General features: G+C 35.5%; 2 protein-coding genes across 4 annotated transcripts in view; one reads left to right on the top strand and one right to left on the bottom strand.

The window, feature by feature from the left end:
* LOC127868281 (beta carbonic anhydrase 1-like) overlaps nt 1-26,120 on the bottom strand; it is a 180,277-nt gene that overhangs the window by 35,731 nt on the left and 118,426 nt on the right. The window lies entirely within an intron of this gene.
* Nucleotides 21,014-26,120, top strand: part of LOC127868277 (uncharacterized) — a 73,099-nt gene continuing 67,992 nt past the window's right edge. For both annotated transcript variants that reach the window (XM_052409906.1, XM_052409905.1), the window contains exon 1: nt 21,014-21,159. The gene's annotated coding sequence lies outside the window, so the exon portion shown is untranslated. The remainder of the gene's footprint in view (nt 21,160-26,120) is intronic.

Raw genomic sequence — 26,120 nt, 5'->3', positions numbered from 1 at the left:
TCGGGATGGGTTCAGTGTGTTTAGCAATATTTCGGCAATCGTTTGGCATCACATAACATCCGTCACCTTCGTTAAGCCGTCAGAGGGATTTCTGTCTTTTTGATCCGCCCGAGCGAATCTTGCAGAAGACGATGAATGGGGGTATACAAATTGACAAGTATAAGTTGTTTTATCTTTTTGTCATGTACAAACTTAGGTCATGCATAAATATACACATTTTTTTTGCTGTTAATACGAAATTAAAGTAATCTTGTTCTACAATAAATAAAACTTTATCGCGAAAAAAAACATCGACAAAAATAACAGTTTCAATTAGGAAACCGTAACAAAATAGCTGCACAAATATGCAAACAAGTAAAGACATACATTTTTTCTTCCATTTAAAATTTTGGATTTTACTGACCATATCATCTGAAAATCATTAGTAACATACATCTTATTCAACGGTGAAAAAAGTAAACATTAAGCATAACAATTCAGCAATAGCTTTTCGCACATTAGAAAACTTATTTCTATAATGCTCAAAGAACAATACTAAAGAAACTAAATTACGATAATAAACTTGTTTGCAACAAGAGATATTTACATAGTGTTGAATCGTTTACAGTCGTGAATGACCAACCATTCAACAAGGGGCAAGGGTGAAGAGGACATGCTTAGCGTAGAATGTAATTTGAATAGATCAGTTTGCCTAATTAATGTTTGGGCGGAAGCTATCATGGTTCCGCTCCACGATCATCCACTTTCCATTGCCCTGCTGCGATGACCGCGTGATGTACACAGCGGTCGTTACTGACCTTTGTAAAGCCACTCTGAGCATGATTGGAATGCACTTGTTTTAAACATTGCGTAATTAGCACGGAAGTTCCAGCGTTACAATGGTTAGCAAGTGAATGTAGCCATCAGGGCTATAGATAATTTTTTGGGTAATTGGGTTTTTCACCCCCTGTTTTGACAACAATAGGGTTTTTGTAAATTCAATAGATTTTAGCAAAAAATTTAACCCCCTACTGTTGAGCTTAATTGGGTTTTTTCATTCCGTTTTTTTTAAAACTCAATTGGGTAATTTAGGGAATGACATATATAATATAATAAAAATCTACTAAGATTACTATATTATCATGTGCATGTGAAAAATAAATATAGCAACATTAGTTAGTTTTAATTTACTTTTCATGTTTGTGCATAATGTACATTTCATAACTCCACTTTCCATATCAATCACCAGCCACGGGTGTTTGTTTCGCCACTTTTTAAAAGTTTTTTCACTTACACTACCCATAACGTGTTTTTTTGGGTTTAACAACCTCATTCAAAATCTCCGATAATAACGGGCGAACTAAATTCTCGGGAGAAATGATCACATCTTTCAACAGATCGTTCAGCAAAGCAGCACAGAAGCTTTCGGTTTCCCCAATATTCTGGCGTAAATACCTGTCTTAGATGTTTGTTTGTGTGACGATTCTCTTTCTACGGCCACGAGTGGCCATTTTGATATTTTAAGAAAATGAAAGTAGAAATCGGACGGGTCTACGAATAATTACAGTAATTTACCCCAAAGGTTGATAACCGCTGGAAAGACTGCCTTCTTTTCTTCATAGGACAGCATATAAACTATTCGGTACATTTTTGTATGGGAAATAACCAGTCTTAAAAAATACGCCCGGTGTTTGTAAGAATTGCGTTTCGTGACGCAAGGTTTTTTACGGGAATTACGTTATTAAATTTATATTTGCGTTTTTGTACGCTTGGTTTTGAATTTAATTACGTTTTTGGTTATTTTAATTGCGTAATAACGCACATACGCTTGTTATCTATAGCCCTGGTAGCCATCATGTGTAACCAACACTCCCGACATTGTTAACGTATGTTGGTCATTAATCAACATGTGTGTCATGAAATAGATGTTACAGAGACATGATACTCGCCGATCTGGAGAAAAGGAATATCCACTTAGTTTAGAACGAACAATTTGTTAATCATTCTCTTTATAAATCGCACGATACATACGGAATATTACGCTTGTCAATTGTTCCAAGAGTTTGTATCACTCGAGTGGCTTGTGTGATGACGTATCACACGAGAGGCGGAGCCTCGAGTGTGATGCGAAATAGCACAAGCCACGAGAGTGATACAAACTCTTGGAACAAGTGACTAGCGTAATATTCCTTTTATTATATACAACAACTAACGAAAACAGTTAACAAATGTATTTTTTACTTTAACAAAACTGACAGAACAATGACAAAAATGGTACGCCATAGTTTATTTAAGACGCGTATGAATACAATTTATGTAAATTAACGTGTAACAATGGGAACCGGGAAAACACAGGTTTCCGACACGCTTACCTTAATGCCATCGTTAATCCAATTTGTATAACAATTAAGTTGACAACTTTAATCCGATGTTTATAACAAAAACGTTAAAACGATATGCACTTCCACTTCTGTCTTCCATGTCTTTATCGAAACTTAGTTTAAACCACACTATTTTATAGTATTCCTATCGAAATATACATTTATGCATGATAAACACACACTCCAAAATACGTTTTTAACACATAGTTTACTGTTAAAAAAAACACCACGTCCGACATGTCCTTGCAGAGTTTAGATAAAGCTATTGTGTTTTGTCACAAAAATGACGTCACACGATGTACTACGTTATATATTTCGTAATATAAAATATTTCTATTTTCGGTGCGTGTATGTAACGTCATTAAATGGGTCGAAGTAGTCCGGCAAGTATGGTAATACGAAATTGGAAACAGCGAGTAGCGTAATACGGGATTTTTTATTTCAACGATTGATACAACCTGTATTTTGTTAAAAGCATTAAACAGGTATATAATAAATATTCATATTACGCTTGTGTAGTGTTCTGAGACCCTGTATCAATCGAGTTGCTTGCGAAAATGTGTATCGCATAAGCATGAAAAGAGTCGAAGCCGCGAGTGCGATCCTACTTTGCCGTTTTCACTATTGTGTATTTCTTTACACACAAAAAACGAGACTAATAAACTGTTTCAAAACACATGTTATTTCTCTTATTATATCATTTTCGACACATTATTCATATAAACGAACTAATTATTTTTAGTAGCCAATGTATTAGGCGGAATGAAGATAAGTGCCGAAGTCTATCAAGAGTTTGTTTTGACATTAAAAAGAAGTTTGTCCACTAGCACGATACAAACACACATACCGCTAGTGGCGAATACGAATTCACGTACTCGAATGTTAAATTTATGTATCTATATATTGGTGGCAGAAAATCGACTTGTATGCAAAACCTCGGAATTGTTCGCAGCTTTCAAACAACTCGGATTGTAGTTTCCACATTCCATTCAATTCCTACGAATCAGAACTTCAAGCTGGTGTTTATTTACCGACAATTACAAGATAAGAATTATTTCTTAAATACTGTTTTATTTCCCGTAATGTAGCAATGGTTCTAGACTGGGAAACTGGGTACCTGTTCTGGACGGATCGAACCTACAACCACATCTCGATGGCCAAAAGCGATGGCATGTACCCCACTGTCGTCATTTCCGGTCTGGATCAGCCAATGGGAATCGCCGTACATCCCGAACGAGGGTACTTCCTGTTCACATAATTTAACATTTATTGGTATTGTAAAAACACCCGCAGTTCAAATTCCAGTTCCATATTAGCGACGGAGGGTCATTAAGATATGCAAAAGACAATGCAGCTGATTCAATATGGCTTTCAGTTGAATGTCTGGTGTATTTGCATGAGATTTTCAAATAAATGTTTGTATAATTGTATAATTATATATTTTTTCTATAGTATTCAAATGTTTACCCGTGTTTTTTTAACTTGGGCATTATTGTTCTCTGTAAACAAATCGCTTCCAAATCATCAACAAGTTTAGCACATAAAGTTAAATCTTTTGTATTAATTGGTTTCTAATGAATTTTTACTCGATTATGCAAAATCACGTTTTTTCTTCCAATGGCATCTTTGTTTTATAATTTGCGGATACTTCATTTTTATGTCCCCCACTATAGTAGTGGGGGACATATTGTTTTTGCCCTGTCTGTCTGTTGGTCTGTTGGTCCGTTGGTCTGTTGGTCTGTTTGCGCCAACTTTAACATTTTGCAATAACTTTTGCTATATTGAAGATAGCAACTTCATATTTGGCATGCATATGTACCTTATGAAGCTGCACATTTTGAGTGGTGAAAGGTCAAGGTCAAGGTCATCTTTCAAGGTCAGAGGTTAAATATATGTGGCCAAAATCGCTCATTTTATGAATACTTTTGCAATATTAAAGATAGCAACTTGATATTTGGCATGCATGTGTATATCATGGAGCTGCACATTTTGAGTGGTGAAAGGTCAAGGTCAAGGTCATCTTTCAAGGTCAGAGGTCAAATATATGTGGCCCAAATCGCTTATTTTATAAATACTTTTACAATATTGAAGATAGCAACTTGATATTTGGCATGCATGTGCATCTCATGGAGCTGCACATTTTGAGTGGTGAAAGGTCAAGGTCAAGGTTACCTTCAAGGTCAGAGGTCAAATATATGTGGCCCAAATCGCTTATTTTATGAATTCTTTTGCAATATTGAAGATAGCAACTTGATATTTGGCATGCATGTGTATCTCATGGAGCTGCACATTTTGAGTGGTGAAAGGTCAAGGTCAAGGTCATCCTTCACAAGTTCAAGGTCAAACATCATATAGGGGGACATTGTGTTTCACAAACGCATCTTGTTGGATTTGGTTTCAAATGTGGTTTTTTTTTCTTCATATGTTGGATTTCAGATTGTTGTTTTGGACGGAACAAAATGCTACGAAGGGCATATTTTTTGCCGGCATGGACGGGTCTAATAAGCGGGTGTTGGTAGACCTGGACGAAGTGGGCACGCCTAATCACCTTTATTTGGACTATTCCGCTAATAGGTAGAACAGAAAATACAGAACAAATCCGCATAATTGCATTCTATTACGAATTTAAAATATAATTATACTGTTGAATGGATTGACAGAAAACACATAACTCAGGCGCATTATATCATTTTATTGCGACTTAAGAGAATTTACCGCTGATCAAAAGGACAGAAAACACAGAAATCAGTCACATAATTGCATTTAATCACGAATTAAGAGTATACAAGTATACTGCTGACCGGAAGCACAGAAAACACAGAACAGAGTCTCATGCAAGGGTGTCTTTCAGTTCGGTGGACGCCACATAGCAAACTCCAAAGTTAACCAAGTTAAACCATATATAATAACCAGCAAATCGACAATGATCTGTTCTAAAAAATGTATGATTATTTTTCCATAAAGTAGTATAGGAGCAACTCGTTGCGTTTCTCTCGATAATGTGTTTGCTTTCTTATTAGATTATATTGGGCGGACTCCGGTTTGTATTCCGTGAAGTACGTGGAGCTCAATAACTCGCAGGTCTTCACCATATATGACAGCGTCGAGACGATGGCAACCTTCAACGGAATAAGCTTTTATAAGGTGAGGACAAATGCAACGGAATAAGATTTTATAAGGTGAGGATAAATGCAACGGAATAAGATTTTATGAGTGAGGATAAATGCAACGGAATAAGCTTTTATAAGGTGAGGACAAATGTTTAACAAAAGTTCGTAATAAGACTCATTTGAGTAAAGAGCTTGCTCTATTGTTTCTATTAAAAACGAAGCAACAATACATCGACGGGCAATAAGAACTTTTTGATATGATTTTTATGAGATAATTTGACCTGGAGAAGATGCTAACCTGTTCATCGTTATTTAACCATTTACACCTAGATTATTCAAGCATAGTATACAGTGTAGTAGTCGGTATAATAAATGTATGTATATATAGTTATACCAACAGTAAATCAGTGAATATCCGACAAACTTTTGGCATAAATCAAATCTGATTGGCAAAATAAGGCTCAATTGAAACCCGACTATAAGAATTTATGTGTCAAAATTAAATCGTAAAATGTTTCGGCTTCAGATACTTAACAAAACCACGGCTGTTCCAGGATATTGAGAACAATCGCTACAGAATGATTGTTTAATATACACATATTTTATAATTAATATTTATACTGCAAAATCTAAATGTTTACTGGTATTTTATTTTAATTCTGCAATACTCGTGCGCTCAAAATCAGGGCTTTGCAATATGTCCGTTACTGTATCATATCATTGAAATGGATCACTATTCAGCATCCCAAATGAATCTTAATTTTAAACACCGACAAATGCATACTTTACATGAAGCCTTAAAGTTTTCAACACGGAAATAAGACAACCGCAAAAATGTAAAGGTTTTACAGCAATTGCATATTTCTTTTTTAAGGACTATTTGATGTGGACGGACAAAGGCGACGTGAAGAACGGAATCCACGCCGCCCGGCTAAACAAGCAGGAGAAGGTGCGCGGAATCCTGCATCCGGGTTCCGGGCTCGCTTCACAATTGATCACGTTCGACATCAACAACCAACCAGAGATGACAAGTGCGTAAAATAGGAAAGGATAACGATGAATTAAATAAAGTAATATCATCGAAAGAGCAATATTCCTTAGACCAACATAGTTTCATTCTGGAAAAAGTACTCGGAAGATTGTTGAACGCCCATAATCGAGTTGGGAATAAACATTCTCAAATATCAAAATGTATATTTTTGACAACAAAATTCCAATACTAATTTTGGAAACCATATTCCCCAAATTCCGAATAACATTTTGGTTTAATGAATGATATCCATTCTAAACCTATTAAGTGTCAAAAACTTTCGCCAGTCTGAACTTATGCTTTATAGCTTACAATGGACGATCCTATTGGTTACACTGCTTGTTACTGAATCTGTACTGTGTGATACAGGGTCAATAAACAAATATTGGGCGATAACGCTGCTCGAGCATTGTATAAAATGACATCCCTGTACCACACCATTTGAGAGTAGCGGATCCGTGGTCTAGTGGTAACACACTGGCTTCACAATCCAGAGATCGCTGGTTCGATCCCCCGCTGCACCTAACCTTCTTACTCGTCTTTTGCATGAGACGTTAACCCGAGGTGCAGTGTACTAGGTGCTATACACCGGGCACTAAAAAGACCCAGGGTCACCTCTGGAACGGGGTGTCTCCTGTATCTTGCACTATTCCCCGTAACCAACTAACACGTCTGTCTGGGGGCGATGGCCATATGGGAGACAATCCCGGTGCACTCGATAAAAAAACACAATAACAACACCATTTGAGGTCAGTATGAAGGTGTGTAACGTGTTTACCTTGGCGAGCATTCCCCTTCATCCAAGTAATGACTAGAGAAAAAAAAAACACGCTATTATGTGTTTTTTAACTTCGCCGTGTTTGCATCCGCGACGTCATTAAAGGTCACTAACACCCTTATATCAAAAGATAGTGCAAAAAATACACTGAGCCAATTTGAAACAAGTATTCTGTTTTAAGTAAGAAAAAAAAACGATTTAAATGGGCATTTAATACGTGTTATATACGCTAACTTGCTTTTACAATCAGGCGCATGCGCTGACAACGGATTCTGTGAGCACATATGCATACCGACCTCGAACGAGACGTACATTTGCGCGTGTGGAGTGGGTTATACATTGGATGACAACTTACGAACATGCTCATCGTGTAAGTTGAAACTTTTTTTTTTGTCCTTTTGTATCACATTAACCTTCCTTTTCCAGTATACCAGCTACCTCCCGTGTTTGTTGTACCATTTATCTCCCAATCATTTCAATTCTGAACCTTACTTCCCATGTTCGGCATAAACTACCTTATCTTCTGTTTGATGAACATCTTCATTTTTGCATTATCAAAATATACTAGTATTGCTTGTGTATCCCTTACTCCATTGATGTTTTTAAGTTATTTACTCTAATCGGGTTAATCATGAGTTCAAACGCTTGCTTTACCTGCTTGCCTTTTTAATCATGTATTTATATACATTATATCCCTTGGTTTAAATTGGCCTCCATTTTTATGTGTATCCGTTAAAAGTTACTGTTCTATGCTTGGTTTTAAAGTTATCAGTTCCTTCTTATACTTTTATACAAGTGATAACTCGCTAATACCCTTAAAGATTTCAGTTATGATCTTTAAGTTGGAATATGCATTAACTAACATTGCTTAAGCGTTAAAGGGGCCTTTTCACAGATTTTGGCATTTTTTAACTTATTCATTAAATGCTTTATATCGATAAATGTAAACATTGGATCGTAAAAGCTCTAGTAAAAAATCAAGAATAAAATTAAAAAAAGGAAAAGAACATTGCCCGGACCAGATTTCGAACCAGTGACCCCTGGAGTCCTGCCAGAGTCCTGAAGTAAAAACGCTTTAGCCTACTGAGCTATTCCGCCGAGTACACATGCTGAACGTATTTTATACCTTATATAAGCAATCTTCGTAGTTTCACAAAATTTAACGACAAAAACAGAACTCTCCAAATTATGCAATCGTTTCGCGTTGCAACGCTTTATAATTTTTAGATTTTAAAATCGTCAAAAGATGCATATAATGGCTCTATTAGACCATGGTAAATGTTCAGTATTACTGTTTCCTCACAAATATCATAACTAAAACGAAAATTTGCGAATCTGAAACAACTTTTTTTCAATTTTGTCAATTTACCAAAGCGTGAAAAGATCCCTTTAACATACGTGTAACATGTATTTAGAAGATTCGATCACTGACTGCGTTTATTACCGTGACAGATGTCAAGTTCGACAACTATTGACGGCAGCGACGAAGCAATATTTCGCAAACTTCCAAACGGTAATCAAAAGATAGTTAACATCGTTTATTCTATGAATTTGTATTGTAGTCTGATCTAATGTTGTGCAGAAAACACAAAATGTTCGTTCCGCCAAAGCACTTTTCAGCATAGTTAAAAGTTACTATAGTCTATAGTGATATAATTACTTTATAATAGCTAGTATTTATTGGAATTATGTTTTTTTTACATTTACTTTTACATAGCTCGTATTCCTCCGGCTACTTCAACATACATCGTGTGCATATTATGTTTAACTCTTTCAAAATAACGTCGGCTTCAGATTCCATTTCGGATGGACTAGCCGTTGATCACGTAAACCAGCTGTTGTTTTACACATGCACACATTACAACGTCATCATGGTGGCGTCACTCTCAAATCCCACCATCTATCGGACAATTGTGAACGAGAGTTTGGACGAGCCGCGAGACATCATTGTGAACTCCGAGACTGGGTGCTTTTACACTTCTATGTTTATCGTCAAATACGCATTATGCATGTAAAAAATTGGTATATCCAATCCTAAAGGAATCCACGTTTCGGCAAAGTAAATATACATAATGCCAACAGTAATCGTTATTTTTTTATTACCTATTTACTCGAACAACGGAATTTAATTAGCGGGGAGATTTGCCCACAAATTCTTGAAATTCAAAATTATAAATTGTTCACGTCATTCAAATTGCAGTCGAATCTACTGGACGGACTGGGGTCTGGAGCCTAAGATCGAGACCGCGACCATGGACGGCGGCAACAGGAGCGTCGTACACCGCCCTGCAAACGGTTCTTGGCCAAACGCTCTCGCTTTAGACGCAAACAGTACGGGTGTTCCCTATTGTGGCCCGATTGGTCATTGTCGGCTCGGGTACTACATGAAAGTACTCCGGTTACTATATAGTATACTACCATGTACCCCGGAAAATATACAAAAATATACTCAGCCAATATTAGACTGTACCTGATTTTTATTCCTTCCCAAAGCCGATGTCGCAAAACATAACGAAATAAAATTGTCTTTTAATAAAACGTGCCTAAATAAGCTTATTTAAATATGAATTCAATAATGAGAGTCCGTTTTGCCTTATCAGGGACGATACTTTCCGCTATAATGATAGTTTTCGTTTTAAAAAAATATCCTCTTGGCAAAAATCCAGTTAAGGCGGAAAGTGTCGCCCTCATTAGCCCAAGCGGGCCGTACAGGCAAATCTGGGATGACACTTTACGCACATGCATTAAACCCCGTTTTCACAGAGCGAGACTTAAATATTTGTTTCAGCCATGATGCTTTATTGGATCGATGCGAAAACCGAAATAATTGGGCGCATCGACCTTGTGACCCTAAAGAACAGGGCCATCTACTCGGAGCCCCGGGCGCATTTCTTCGGGCTCGCCTTGCTAGACGGGTACCTGTATGTAACAGACTGGTTCAGAAAGTAAGTGCATACGTTGTTTTCAGATGCGCAAATTTTCACGCTTGCAGTGACGCTTCTATTCGTCTTTCACTAAGAAGAAGGATGCCCTAACAACGAAATATTCGAAAAGCATTCATTTTCAATGGGTTATATATTATTTTAAAAGAGTGAATCCATATTCGGAAGGCATGTGCAATGCGTTTATCATTATTTGAAAACCCCATTGATTTTTCAAAGTTGAGCTTTGTACGAATATGTGTAGTTTTGAAAAAAAATCGGCATATTAATAAATGCCCTTTATATTTTTTTTATTGCACAAAATGACTGTCAACATTGTATATTCCAGCAAAGCTATAGCACAATAATCTTTATGACGGTTTCAAAATATTATAAAACTTTTAGTATTAAAATGCCATCTGTATGAAAAATCATTCCCCCAAATTGTGGAAAGTATTGCTCACAAACAGGCAGTTTTAGAGCCTTTATGTTTCGTACTATTTAAAATATATAAAATACTTCACATCAATATGTTATTAATGTGACAATTGTGTTATTAGCACGTGTCAATAAATTGCAGGTACGTTACACGTATAAATATAAACGGTGGGAACACATTAGAACAAATCGGTCCAAGCAAGTTTGCGAGATTGAACGGGGTAGCGGGCTTTAAAAAGAGCACAGTTAAAACAGGTGACTGCACTTTCTTATTATATCCCCATATACAACGTTTGAATGGGTGTGTACTGCAACCATCGGACTAGGTCCGTCTGTGGGCTGTCCGTATTGACTGCTCTATGGGTTTGATTACACTACCGGTAATTCCAAATCCCATAGGATCCCATTGTAAAACTGCCACATTTTTAAAGGGGCCTTTTCACGTTTCACTACGAGGATTGGTTATATCTAGTATAGAATACACCTGACGTTGCATATGGAAGGATGGTCGAGTGGTCTCAGTGGGAGACTTTTTACTCCAGGGTTTAGTGGTTCGAGCCCTGCTGAGGGTTACCTTTTTCTTTTTATTCTTGATTTTTTACTGGAGCTTTTTATATCCAATGTTTACATTTATCAATATAAAGCATTTAATAACAAACTTCAAAACATGCCGAAATCTGTGAAAAGGCCCCTTTAAAGCATGTTTCGTGCCTTTCATATACATCACATTTTGTAAGCCAAGTATCATGTTTCAATAAAAAAGATACCTTCTCGCAACTTATAAGAAAACAGAAAATTCGCTCGAATTCAATCACCCAATGCACACTGGGTTACGGCAGAGAGATTTAAACAAAAACATAGTACTTCAATAAAAGCATCTCAAACGTTCATATTATAACCTAGTCCCGAAAGAAAAGCATAAAAATGTTGCAGAGACACGTTGGATACACGAAATATCCACAAAAGCATGGGTGCGATCGCTTAATAGCGTCTAAACCAGAAGAGAAAAGAATTTGTAAGTGATCCACGTGTTGTCCACACTTAGATGAAAGTTAAACAAGAAATATCTTTAAAAAAGATATACGGCGTTGATTGTGGTCGATGTTTATGAACGATCAAAAGTTATCTCTATGAGATAAAAAGTAGCGGATGCCTTTTTTCTGCGCAGTTGTTAGCTACATCATAAGCAAATCAATTACGGGGTGTTGCGCCAGATTTCGTGGCTTATTTTGCTTTATGTGATATTATTACTCAGATATCTATATTTACAGAATAGAAAAACACAAGAAACATGAAAATAAACGAGTGCATATAGGTCAGCCGGCAATACTCGAATCTTATTTAATTGCATAATTATAGTATAGCGAATTATTGTGGTCATGCTTAATAAACTGATCTAAATGGATAAATATTTCTAATTAATTTTATCAAAATTGGTCCTTATCATGCAAATTTTGAAACCATATTAAAAATCGATGATTGACATACCACACTAATGTCGCCGAATATCTTTATTTAGTATCTTTCTGATCAAAACAGACTTCAAGTGCACAAAGTTTACGAGACGGCGTTTATATAAAGATTTCTGCAACTGACCGCAAACTGACCTTGATACCTTGCGGATTGGAATGCAATGCATTACAGTCACTACGTTATTGTCAGTAAGACACAATGATCGCAACCCCTTTTGCGAACTCCGGTGATGAACTGTATATAAACTCTGACTTTCACAAAATGACCGCGTGTTGACCCGAAACCTCGCGGGTTGAAATGCAATGCAAGTAAGTACTAAATATGACAACATAGCCTTTAGTTAAACGCTTTTGCGCTGGTAATTCTCTGAAAATAAAAGGTGAACGCACAAACTGTATTTATGTCGAAAATTGATTGTAAAACTGTTCTATCTATTGGGCCTTTTTATTAGAGATAAAATTGTTTCATGCAGTAAAACAGTGTTACAAAGACGCGGATATGTTTCCAATGTTCTGGTGTTATACTCAAATCAGCCAATGGAATAAATGAAGTGTATTCATTCGTACCTAGCCGCGGGAAATTTTATTTGAGTATTATTGGACACTTACAAAGGTCAAGTCAGGGTGAAAAGCTGGCTTATTCAGCTTACGCCGAAAAAATCAGTAATCATGCAAATTCTACAAAGAATAAATGCTCATATGCCACACAGGATGTTTCTATATTTCGGCGGGGTCAATTTTTTAGTAAGGTGTGTTCGTGTTGTAGTTGTTGCTCTTCGTTGTTATAGTTTTTATGGTAGTTGACAATAAATGAAAACATGTCCCTTTGTAATTCGATGAATTATTCGTTTTCCGGTTTCAGTGTCCAGTAAATGTTTACAAAGTGACTGCAGTAACCTGTGTTTACCAGTTTCCGACTCTGACTACAAGTGCGCATGCTCAGATGAAGGAAAGACCGGCATCATTCCATGCACGGAATTGAACGGTATAGCTCATTAAAACTATATGAGCCTCCATCTGGAAAAACGGGGTTTAATGCAAGCGCGTAAAGTGTCTACACAGAGTAGCCTGTGCAGTCCGCAAGGCTTATCAGTGAAGACACTTTCCTCTTTTACTGTTTATTTCGTTGAAAGTCGTGTTAGCGAAAAGTTTTACTTCGAAAAGCGGACTCCACAGGCTTATCTGGGACGACACTTTACGCGCATGCATTAAGCTTTCCAAATGCAAGAATCTTGTGAATTCTTTCTTTGAATGCATAGCTCAATTCATAGATGAACATCATTAACGCGTTACATAAAGTGTTGCCCATTGGATAGGTAATTATGACGGAATTACATACCAGTTTATGTAATTTCCTGATAGATTTAATGACAAAGTTTATTAAGTATTAATCAATGGTGACTAATTTTGTCTGGGTCTATAATTAAAGCGGGTATATACGATTTTGTCAAATATTTATGAAATTATATAAACTGTGTAAAAAAACTTATTATATATATATTTCAATATAAATTAAAATAAAAGTTAAGAAGAACATGTGTCGAAAAATGCGAAATAAGCCAAATATTTAATTCTGAAATTGAAAACGGCTGTACAGCCGAATTCGCCAGCATGTATACCATACATGTACGATGTGCATCTAAACTTACGAGGGGTGTTCCAGAAGTTCGTGGATTTTCGCTATAACTTTCATTTGGTAACATAAATGGACAAACAAATAGCATGTTAAGAATATTTCGTCCTTTCCAAATCTACTCTCCAAATATCATGGAAATACATAAAACAATAAAAATATATCAGAGATTTAAACATGTGCACAATGCGCACACCGACGCACGTGTAACGTTTCTGTTCAACGTCAATGACGTTATGAAGTAAACAACTGTCAAATCTTTTCCACATAATCACCTCCAACGCGAATGCACTTTATGTGTCGGGAAATCCACTTGTCAAAAGTGTCTTTATACCAGTCAGCGTAAAAAGACAACACGATTCGCTTTGCTGCAACTGTAATTTCCTGTTTACTTGCAAAGCAAATACCGCGCAACTGTGATTTAACTTCCGGGAAGACGCGGAAGTCCGTAGGGGCCAAATCCGGGCTGTAAGGAGGACTTAGGCGCTGTAACGTGAAATTTGCCGTAAATTCTGTTTATCAACGACATTTAAACCAAATTTAAATTCGCGTAACGCTCATACTTATAATAAAATACACGCGTGCGCCGCATGTCGTTACTGAGGTCTCTATGGCAACGCGTTTCAAACGCGCTTTATGGAATTCATGCATTTTTAGCTTATATATAAAATCCGTGATAATTGGTTTGTATAATATGTAAATTTCATTGACTTTTACCATTAAACTAATAAGTTATAGCGAAAATCCACAAACTTCTGGAACACCCCTCGTAGTTTAACGGTTTATAATACAAAGACGAATGCTTCGGTTATTGTAGGAAAATATGTACGTCACTATCGGCTCGGGGCGCTAAATTGTCTTTGCTGCATTTTATGAAATTCGGCTTTAATGTATAATTTTTCTTGCCTATTTTGTGTTATTGTAACATATTTTATCAATATATTACAATTAAACACATATAAAAAATCGTATATACCCGCTTTAACATGATGTGTAACAACTTAACACGGCCTCCATGTATAACTGTCATACATCGTAATCGTAGTTAAAAAATGAATATATAATTTATCCATAAATAAAAGGATTCATATTTATTCGAATCAACGCTAAAATAATTCTCATTAAATTATTGTTTTATGTTTGAATATTGCGTTTTATTTATTAAACGAGATAAAAAAGATATTTTAATAATTAGATATTTTGGCGTTTTTCGATATAGTTGTTATCGCACATTTTGCACGTAATATTCATTTGACGTTGTTATTTATTTCAGTGATTGATAATATACTTGTTAACCCGGCGAGGAGCCATATGACAAACGAACGAGGTCAGTTTGAAAAAAATGCGTTTTTATATGATAAGGTTTCCCTCTTTCCCAGATGAAGTTTCACTTTGTTTATATTTTTATCATTCGTTGACAATATTTTTCGAATATTTTACTTTAAGCTGAGCGATTTTATGCGGTGATGCTTATCGTACACAATGGATATTGCTATTTACCAAAAAAAAGAAAACGATGTTTCGCAGCTTAAAAGCGTTAGTTGATTTTAATGTTACTATATATGCACATTTTATTTGTTGTTTTTTCGGCATAAAATATAAAAAACAAGTAAATAAAAATTCGAGTTAGAAACTCGCTAGCTTATCCTTAGAATCGTGAAGGATATATTACTACAAACGTTTTTATTATAGCAAACTGTTTATTAATATACTATGAAGTGTATTGAACATATAAAAACATATTGTTTGATGTTTGGTGATGTTGGTTGGTTACAATGCACTGCAACGCATAATCACTTATATATGCGGAATGTACACACCAATATCCACTAAACATATTTAGCATCACAACTTCATTAAAAGAAAATGTTTTGTTTTTACAAATATACAACTGTAAATGACGTCATGTACAGAACTCATCTGTGTAATATTTCAACGGTACGGCTCAAATTTACACACATGGTGCAGAATCAACGGGGTGTTTAGGGGCTCACACACGGGCTGGACAGAATGTAAACACACCGCTAAGAACTTTATTTTTGCAAATATCTCAAGGTGTTGAAATACATTTGCAAATCGATACAAATATTGCTTAACCCATTTATGCCTAGCGTCTAGAAAAAGGGCCTTGGCAAACAGCGTATACCCTGATGAGACGCCGCATGATGCGGCGTCTCATCAGGGTCTACGCTGTTTTCTTCAAGGAATTTCTGTAAAAATATTCTAAATATAGAAATAAATATACTAGACATCCCTAATTTTGGAAATAAATTGATCAAATTTAGAAGGATGGGAGAGTCCACTAGGCATAAATGGGTTAAAACCTTCAAATTAAAACTATTGGAAGTCCGAATTGAATATGAGCCGCGCTCTGGGTTGAATGCATGTGCGTAAAGTGTCTTCCCAGATTAGACTGTGCAGTCCTCACTGGCTAATCAGGGACGACACTTTCCGCCTGTATTTTTCGTTGAAAGGTTTCTTCTGAGCGAAAATTTATTTGAGGCGGAAAGAGTCTTCCCTGATTATTCTTTGTGTCCACAGGCTAATCTTGGACAAAACTGTACGCACATGCATTAAACCCCATTTTTCTAGATGGTGATAATTTTTTTAAATATAAAATAAAATATATATATAATTGATTCTCTTTCAGACGGCTCTCCCGCTCTCACTATAGGCTTATCAGTTCTGGGTGTGGTCGCTGTCATTGTCATTGTTGTCGCCGGCGTGTATATCCACAACAAACGGTAAGGCACATTCATAGCTAACATTATATCAGTCTTAAAGTTCTTACATTAACGCCAGGTACATGCTGCAAGTGGTCTGCTGTATTTCATGTTTATTTTTAGTGTAAACCTATTTAGTGTAGCTCGATTGCACCGAAAGCCTTAAGCTTATTCAGACACTCTCGAGTTCATTTCCAGGGTACAACAAGTACTTGGTATGTTTTGGAGGTAAAGGTATATCTGAAGAATACTCCCACAGTGGAGATCGAACCCATTAGCTCCGGCAACTTATCGTCGCTTGGCGAACATCATATCCACTACACCAGACTTGTTTTTGTATTTCATCGTGATTTAAAAATTGTTATTCTGCTGCTCTGGTGTTCCTTAACAATCGAGGGATAAAATAGTAATTGAATGTCAATATTATTTATATCATTATGAGTTATATTATTTTTATTTTAAATTGCGTTTGGCTAAGATAGAGTTTGGGATATCTCGATAAGTTTATTTCCCCCAATGATTTGCATAGACTGTTCCAATGAGGTCACCCCAGCTTTAATAGTGATTTTCTTTCAAATGAAGTATTGTATGCAATGTATCGTATTATTAAGGAAATTGGTGCAAGTGTGCGCGTGTTTCAGGTTCCGCGCGGACAACATCTCCCACGACCGGCTGGTGGAAGACACGAGTCGCGTAGACACGTTCTACAGGATCACGTTTCCGGATAGAGGCACTAGGGAGGAGGCGAACTTTGATTCCGGCATCGAGAACCCGTCGTTTGACTGCAGCATCGAGGACGTGAGGGGCGGGGCCAACCTTGTCAGATACTCGCCCATGTAATGATCGATAGTCTCTCGTTCTGAGAAAACTCGGCTTCATGCATAAATGCGTAGTGTCGTCCCAGTTTAGCCTATGCAGTCCGCACAGGCTTATCAGAGACGACACTTTCCGCTTTTATGGATTTTGTGTTTAAAGGTACCGGTAGTCTCTTCAAAACGAAATCCATTCTAAGAGGAAAGTGGCGTCCTGTGCGGACTGCAAAGGCTAATCTGGGTCGACACTTTACGCGCATGAATTTAATACAGTATGTGTTTGGGGCGTGACTACTTTTGTCCGATACCCGCCAATCAAAGCATCCGCAGCATCTAGGACCTTGTGGGTTTTCTGTCTTTGTTATGGTAACACGGACGTTAAGAAGAATCTGACGAACATGATTATTTCCTAAAGTCTTACTTTTTTGCAATAGGTTTATTTAATCTATCTCCAAAAACTTATCCAATTGAGCTTCTTCTTTCAATATTTTAATTGTGTTGTAAACTTTTTTGAAGTTCGATTCCGTCGAAACAAAGTCTTACATACGCACTTTCAAGTCTGTATCTTGTGAAGAAACCGCGCTTGGTGACTTTTGCTCGACCTCTGACCGAGTTCTGGACCTTCTGGTCATGTCAGCCACATTACAACCCAGTTTAACCCATAACGTTCACTTATTTATTTTCATATTTGTACATTGAAATTCATTGTTACTTTCTGTGACAGACTAAAACGTTTTTGAGGAATTTAAAGTGTCCATTTTTATAACAATATCGTGACAAAATAGAAAACAATAAGTAAGTTTAGTTATGAGCAAGTGACCCATGTTACGGAAATGAAAATTTCACAAAGTCAACCACTTAAACTCCAGCAAAACGATAATTGGCTAACATGTATTCTGAAGCGTTTGTCTTTAAGGAATTACAGTGAATATAGTTTTGAGGCATTCCGTGTGGAATCCAGTATTATAAAGCCGTTAATTGCTTTAAATATATTATTTCTTTATTGAATACAAACATATATTATCAAATGCTTTTCATTATTAATAGTATTGTACATTTATATATTTTGTTGTATATCATAGTATAGTATTGCACAGTTATTCAATATCCAATTAATGCAAAGCCATTTTTTCACTGCATACTGCTATGTATATTTCATTTTTGCAGTAGTCAAGCAAACAATTGTAACTAAATTGAAGCACGCTCTGGGAAAACGGGTCTAAATGCACAGTCTGATTTAGGCCGACACATGTGCATTTAGACCCATTGTCCGCACATGTATTAAGCACCGTTTTCCCAGAGCGCGAATCAATTGGGCCGTGTTCTGTGAAACGGGGGTTAAATGAATGTGCGTAAAGTGTCATCCGCACAGGCTAATCAGGGACGACACTTTCCGCTTTAATGATATTTTAGTTTACAGAAAGTCTCTTCTTTGCATAAATATAGTTTAGGCGGAAAGTTTCGTCCCTGATTAGCCTGTGGTGACTGCACAGGCTTATCTGAGACGACACTTTACGCAAATGCATTTTATCCTCTTTTCACAGAGCAACCTCAATTATAGATAGCTCCCTTAAAAATATACACCAGTGTGCAATTACCTTTCTAACCTATGTTTAAAAAAAAGCAAATAAGCACGGATGCAGCAAGGTTAAGAGCTCGAATATTTACCCTTTGTATGTATTATATTTATAGCACTTGTATACCTTCTGTCTTAGTGCAGTGTATATAAATTAAACAAATTGACGTTTGAGTTTGCATGCATTAAAACCTTACAATTGATATGTGTATACATTTGTACATATTAGTATCTTCCATATAAATATAACATAAAACTTTAAACATATTATGCATTATAAAGTCACTTTTGTTTGAGCTGTTAGAAACCGAAAGCTTTTATATGATGTCTAACATACCATTAGTAGAAATCCAAAACTTAAACCTTAGTATATCTTATTCACTATACATCTCTACGTTACATAAGCCTCAGCATGTAGGTTTATCATTTGCTAGTATTACACGTTCAGTATTTTCAAGATAATTAAGCAGCCTAAATACAACCAACATTATAACATTAACGTAAATATGGTGCAAGATGACCTTCAAAGCAAAACGGTCCGGATGTACATATTATTGTGGAACTTCCAACCCACGCACTCAGCGCAAGCGTATTCAGCTGTATTTATGTGTTCTTCCATGTATCATTCCATTTAGCCTTTTTGTTCGGTTTATTTAATCTCATTATAACTCTAACACTACAATAATAAATGAATAAATAATAGCCGTGTCATGCGAAAACGTGTCTTATGTCATATGCTGCAGAAACAGCTTCAGACAAGCCTCTATATCCGCACAGTCTGGTCAGGAGCTACCCTGTCCGCTAATGAGACCAAGAAACATTGTGTGACTTTGGAGCCAGCAGGGTAGCTCATGATTGCACTGGCTGGTATAGAGCTACATTGGTAGCATATGGCATAAGGCCCATCTGTCGCGTTTGGCTATTAGATTTCAAACATTATCAACTTACTAGCTGTCCCATTGGGTATAACATGTTTGAAACTGCATAGGTCATTATTTCCGAAATAACCATAAAGGAAATAACAGGAATGATAGTTAATTCATACAAAACATGGAAGGACAATCCACCAATTGATTTAGCCTCAGGTTTATATGATAAAAAACAAAGCCAAAGTATTCATAATACATGAATTAAAAAAAAAAGAGTGCCGATTAAATGAAGACTGATCCAAAGCTAGTCTTAATGTTTTAATTATTATATTTTCTGTGTATAATTTAGAGTTTATTAAAAGAATTCTTCAGCATAAAGAAAAATTCCTAGCGAGGGAGCGCACTTCATGTTGGCCCCTCTCATTTTAGTCACGTCATGAGCAGCTATAAGTAACTTTTCAACCAAAAGCTTCATTGGGGTACTCGGATTTGACCCCCAAAAAATAAACATAGATTTTGATCAGCACATTTAATAGTATTAAATTGATTATTCACTTATCTGTTTCGTAATGTATTGTTTATATTGTTTATTACTAGTAAATTAAATTTCCATAGATTTAATGGGCACGGCCATGTGAACGAATTCCACAACTTGTGTAGTTATTTTTTACTGAGTTGAAACGTGAAAACAAAAGGCGACATTCTATGTTATGTACTCATACTTTTGAGCTGGAACATGTGTTTCCATGGGCATTAAGATTAAAGGACAGCCAATGTCAGTCTCCACCTTAACAGAAGCTAAAGAAGACAAATCACTGACAGGTAGAAATCGTATTTTTCTACCAGTTCCAAAATTAAATGGTGAGTTTGTCTATAATAACATACTAGCGTTCGTAGTCATAAAAATCATTCAAAAGCATGATAAACATGCAGTACAAAAATGCCATAACAAATCAGCATATCCAAAAGCATAACAACTACACAAAGTGCAGGGAAAACATTCCATTAACTCTTTCAGTGCTGGAACCGAATTTTGAAGGCCTTTTCAAACAGTTTGGATCCAGATGAGACGCCACAGAATGTGGCGTCTCATCTGGATCCAAACTGTTTGCTATTCTGATAGTATTCCTTGAAAAAATCGATGAAAATGCTAATTTTAGAAAATCAGCAGACGACATTTTATTTATAAACATAAATTTCCAGAATCTATTTAAAGAACCTCTGTGACGCATGCGCATAATATTACTAGGCCTCGCCCGTTATCATTGTCCGCTTCCCATACAGAAAGCAGTGTTGAATGAAACGTTGTGCAGCATAGATCTAGTTGGAAAAACCTGAATTATCTGAAAGTGGTCGAAAACAAGTTGGATGAAAACAAACATGGCGAATTTGGCTTGATAAAATAAGTCACGTGTGGAATTAAAATATTACAAACAGGTTAGTTTATAAAATAATATTTTTATACTGTGTTTTGCGTATCGAGTTCATTGTCATTACAGTAAAGTTAAATATGTATCACTTCGTTGATGTAAAAATTGTAAGCGGCGTTCTAAATAAGTCTGAAAGTGATATTATGGGCATCTAACAGTATGTGCTATGTTTATAGGTGTCTATCGCAACCGTTGTTTATTTTTGGTGTTTTCACTTCTTATACACTTTTATTTGTTAAATTGTTAATGAGGCATCAAAAAACTTAAACAATATCCCGGAAAGAGAAAAATAATGCATTTGAATATCAAGCGTTCTTTCGTTTTGACAACTGAGAACTGAAATGATTCGATGTACGATGTGAATCTAAAATCAGTTATAGTGAAGATTAGTTCATTCGACTCAAAGACACAATTTTGTTTTACGGATCATTTCGGCTTAGAGGAATGGGTGAGTCATGTAAAATATCGAATGTAATATATATATGTTTATAAACAACTGGTAGCAAGGTGAGTTGCTAATAATTAGTCAGTTACCCCATTTTAACCAACTCTTTTAACGTGTTAATTCTTTTCAGCTAAATTCAACAGTGAAAAATGCCCATAATATCACTATAAGCCGTCGATAAACCACAGGTGGAAGTAATGTATCCTGGATAGTATATGGACCCAGGAGCCCAATATATTCAAATAAATATATAAAATAATGTTTAATGAAAGAAAAATTGACAAAGAGCCATGATTCCAATATCATAGGGTAGTAATTTATTCATGGCTCTTTGTCAATTTTTCTCTCATTAAACATGATTTTATATATTTATTTGAATGAATATATTGGGCTCCTGGGCCCATAGATTGGATTATCCAGGGTACGTTACTTCACCTGTGTCGAAAACGTTTCATATCAGGATATAGCTTTGCACTTCAAGAACAATTTTTGTTATGTATTATGATTATATATTTGATAATAAGAAACGATTCAAAATGTTTAGCCATTCAATTATGAGGAGAAATGTGTTTTGTTATGCCGGCGTAACATTTGAGTTATGCTGGCGTAACATATTTGAGTTTTGGTCTGTAATAAGAAATTATTGGACATGTTTTTTGTGAAATTTTGTTACGCCGGCATGTTATGCCGGCATACCATTTTGAGTCAACAGGGAGTAATGGAAATTTGTGAGCCATTTTTGTTTTTTAAATTCATTATTTAATGAATTTTGTTACGCTTTGCATAGCATTTTATTGGCAATACAAGGGATTCGCTTATGAGTTGAAATGTTTGGAATTTTGTTGCTGGCATACCATTTTAATAGGGTCTGTAAATAAGGAATTATTTAGTTTGTTATGCCGGCGTAACGTTTGAGATAGGATCTTTGAAATGCGAGCGATTTGAGTTTGGAATTTTGTAACGCTGGCATAACATTTTAAGTTTGGGTCTGTATGAAATAAGAAATCATTTGAAATGCAAGTGATTCACTTTCAGGAGTGTTTGGTATTTTGTTACGCTGGCATAACATTTTAAGTTTGGGTCTGCAAATAAGATATCATTTGAAATGCAGCGATTCGCATTGTAGTTGAAATGTTATGACTTTTGTGATGCCGGCGTAACATTTGAGTTCGAGTGTATGGACCACATTGGAATAAGCTTTCAGCTTAATGGCTCCTCATGAACCTACTGCAGTTAAAAAACGTCTGTATTGTTGAAAGTATGCATACAGTAATGTTCAGCGTTTTATTTGATGCTCTTAAATTGTGATTTCCTTGAAATCTGTGATATACTCAAATGTCTAATGTGTTTTGTCTGTATGTGCTATTGACCTTAAATGTAAATAAATAATGTGTTATATGTGTGTATGTGCTATTGACCTGAAATGTAAATAAATAAATAAATATTGGGTCTGTAAATAAGAAATTATTGGAAAATGCATGAGAAATGTTTGAAATTTTGTTACGCCGGCCTACCATTTTATTATTTTATTATTTATTATTTGTTAAAGATGTAAGCGACGTTCTTATACCATTTGATTTATACCATTTTTACGGGAAATAGTGTCAGTTTTCTTTTCGTCTACAAGAGTGAAAATGCCTAGGTCAATTATTTTTTCTGAAAGCGAAAGGCTCTGCCTGTTAAAAAAAAAAATTAACCATTAAGATGACCTGTAAGGTCAGCTAAACGGGTTCAAACGGCAATACGATGCGAGCTGAAACATGGAAATCTATACGGACAAATTTGCTAAGGTTATTAGCTGGTGTGTGTGCAAATTATTATTTTTTCAAGTAAATCATTTAATGGAATTTGTTAAACATGTGATATAAATCTAGAGATGAAAATGCTGAAATGTCTCCGAAAAATATTAATAAATGCATTTTTTAAAATAAAAACATATGGTAAATTCCTGCTCAGACATAGTTGTACTCAGAGCTCCAGATTAGATGCGTATCTGCGTATTTACGCATTGAAAAATTTAAAAAACGCATTAATAATCAGCCAGGTACGTAACATTCCGCAATTCAAATCTTGGTACTTATTTTTAATCGATTATTTATATATAAAGTTTTTTAAAGAAAGTCTGTTCATATCATCATTTTAACTTCTTTCCTTTGCATTTATTTATATAAATAACCAATAATAATATTTCAAGATTAAACACGCCATGTAATATATCAGTTATCTGTGTAAATAGAAAAAAACCTTCAATATTCATAAGTATCCTTTATGGCTGAAACAAAGGAGTAAAATACGCTTTAACAATAAGATAAGGGGGTAACACACCCTTTCGACTAAATCATTATCTGGAGCTCTGGTTGTACTTTTTTAAGTGTTCTGCACTTTTGTAATAAGTAATTTATGCATTTGTAACCCATAACATGCTTTAAAGGGGCTTTTTCACAGATTTTGGCATTTTTTTAACTTATTCATTAAATGCTTTATATTGATAAATGTAAACATTGGATCATAAAAGCTCCAGTAAAAAATCAAGAAAAAAAATAAAAAAGGAAAAGAACATTGCCCGGAGCAGGTTTCGAACCAGTGACCCCTGGAGTCCTGCCAGAGTCCTGAAGTAAAAACGCTTTAGCCTACTGAGCTATTCCGCCGAGTACACACTCTTGACGTATTTTATGCCTTATATAAGCAATCTTCGTAGTTTCACAAAATTTAACGACAAAAACAGAACTCTCCAAATTATTCAATCGTTTCGCGTTGCAACGCTTTATAATTTTTAGGTTTTAAAATCGTCAAAAGATGCATATAATGGCTATATTAGAGCATGGTTAATGTTCAGTATTACTGTTTCCTCACAAATATCATAACTAAAACGAAAACTTACGAATCTGAAACAACTTTTTTCAATATTGTCAATTTACCAAAGCGTGAAAAGATCCCTGTAAACTTGTAGAAGATAGATCCAGTTAAAACCAACTTAGATCAATTAAAATTATATGGTTGCTGAAAAAAGCCTGCATATTTGTCACCTCTCAGTTTTATTGTTGTTGTATTTAACTTTAGTTTAATAGTTTTCACTAAAAAAATATTCAAATTCAATTGGAAATATGAATTTATTTAACCATTTCTGTGGTTAATACTTGTAGGTAAAAATAGTAAAAAAAGAAAATGGATAACTCAATGCGAAGAACAACATTAACAATTATCTATACACGTACCTATTTAAACCTGATTATTGACAGCTGTTTTTGACGGCATTACATTATTATTCCAGATGGAAACTTAACAGTTGACAAAGCATTAGATTCTTTAAAAAAATTGTCAAATTTTGATACGTTACAGATTTGTATTCACTCATGTTCATTGAAAATACTATAATTAAATCAAGACTGCTCCACTCTAAAAAGTTTTGAATTCTTTGATCCCTCATTTACTAAATTTACAATGTACGGAAACCCAAAAATAGCCTGTACAATTTTGTTATGACAATATATGATTGATAGAGTCAGAAGTAATTAAGTCATGTGTGGTTTGCTAGTATGTAGCTTATGTTTCTTATGGATACATTTTAGTATATTTTGTGTAACATTTTAGTCATGTTCTAGGGAATGATTGGTTTTGTAATGCCATGCCTGTTTTACACATCCACATAGCTCAGTTTTTTCATCATTTTGAATAGGTAACTTACATATTTTACTTGATTTATTTTAGCAACTGGAATGTAGGGCATGAGAGTCACATGAAAATGTTAAGTTTAATTTCGTAAGGCTATTTAAATTCCATGATACAAAACTTTAAGAACCAAAACCAGCTCATGAGGCATTGAAGTCTTATTATTAATGTTTTTTTATACCCCCGGTAGGGTGGCATATAACAGTTGAACTGTCTGTCAGTCAATCAGTATGTCAGTATGTGTGTATGTCAGTCTGTCCGTCCGTCTGAAAAAAACTTAAACGTTGGCCATAACTTTTGCATTATTGAAGATAGAAACTTGATATTTGGCATGCATGTGCATCTCACGGAGCTGCACATTTTGAGTGGTGAAAGGAGAAGGTCAAGGTCATCCTTCAAGGTCAAATGTCAAATATATGGCGTCTTCCGTCTAAAAACTTTAACATTTGCCATAACTTTTTCAATATAAGATAGCAACTTGATATTTTGCATGCATGTGTATCTCATGAAGCCCCACATTTTGAGTGGTGGAAGTTCAAGGTCAACGTCATCCTTCAAGGTCAGAGGTCAAAAAAATAATTAGAAAAATTTCAAAGCGGCGCTCTCATGAAGCTGCACATTGTGAGTGGTGGAAGTTCAAGGTCAAGGTCATCCTTCAAGGTCAAAGGTCATCCTTCAAGGACAAAGGTAAAAAAAAATTAAAAATTCTCAAACCGGCGTTCTCATGAAGCTGCACATTTTGAGTGGTGGAAGTTCAAGGTCAAGGTCATCCTTCAAGGTCAAAGGTAAAAAAAACAAAACAATTTTTTATATTTCAAAGCGGCGCAATAAGGAGCATTGTGTTTCTGACAAAC

The sequence above is a fragment of the Dreissena polymorpha genome, chromosome 2, assembly GCF_020536995.1.
Source record: "Dreissena polymorpha isolate Duluth1 chromosome 2, UMN_Dpol_1.0, whole genome shotgun sequence".
Classification (NCBI taxonomy): domain Eukaryota; kingdom Metazoa; phylum Mollusca; class Bivalvia; order Myida; family Dreissenidae; genus Dreissena; species Dreissena polymorpha.
The sequence above is the reverse complement of the archived record's forward strand: the minus strand, read 5'-3'. Positions and strand labels throughout refer to the sequence as shown.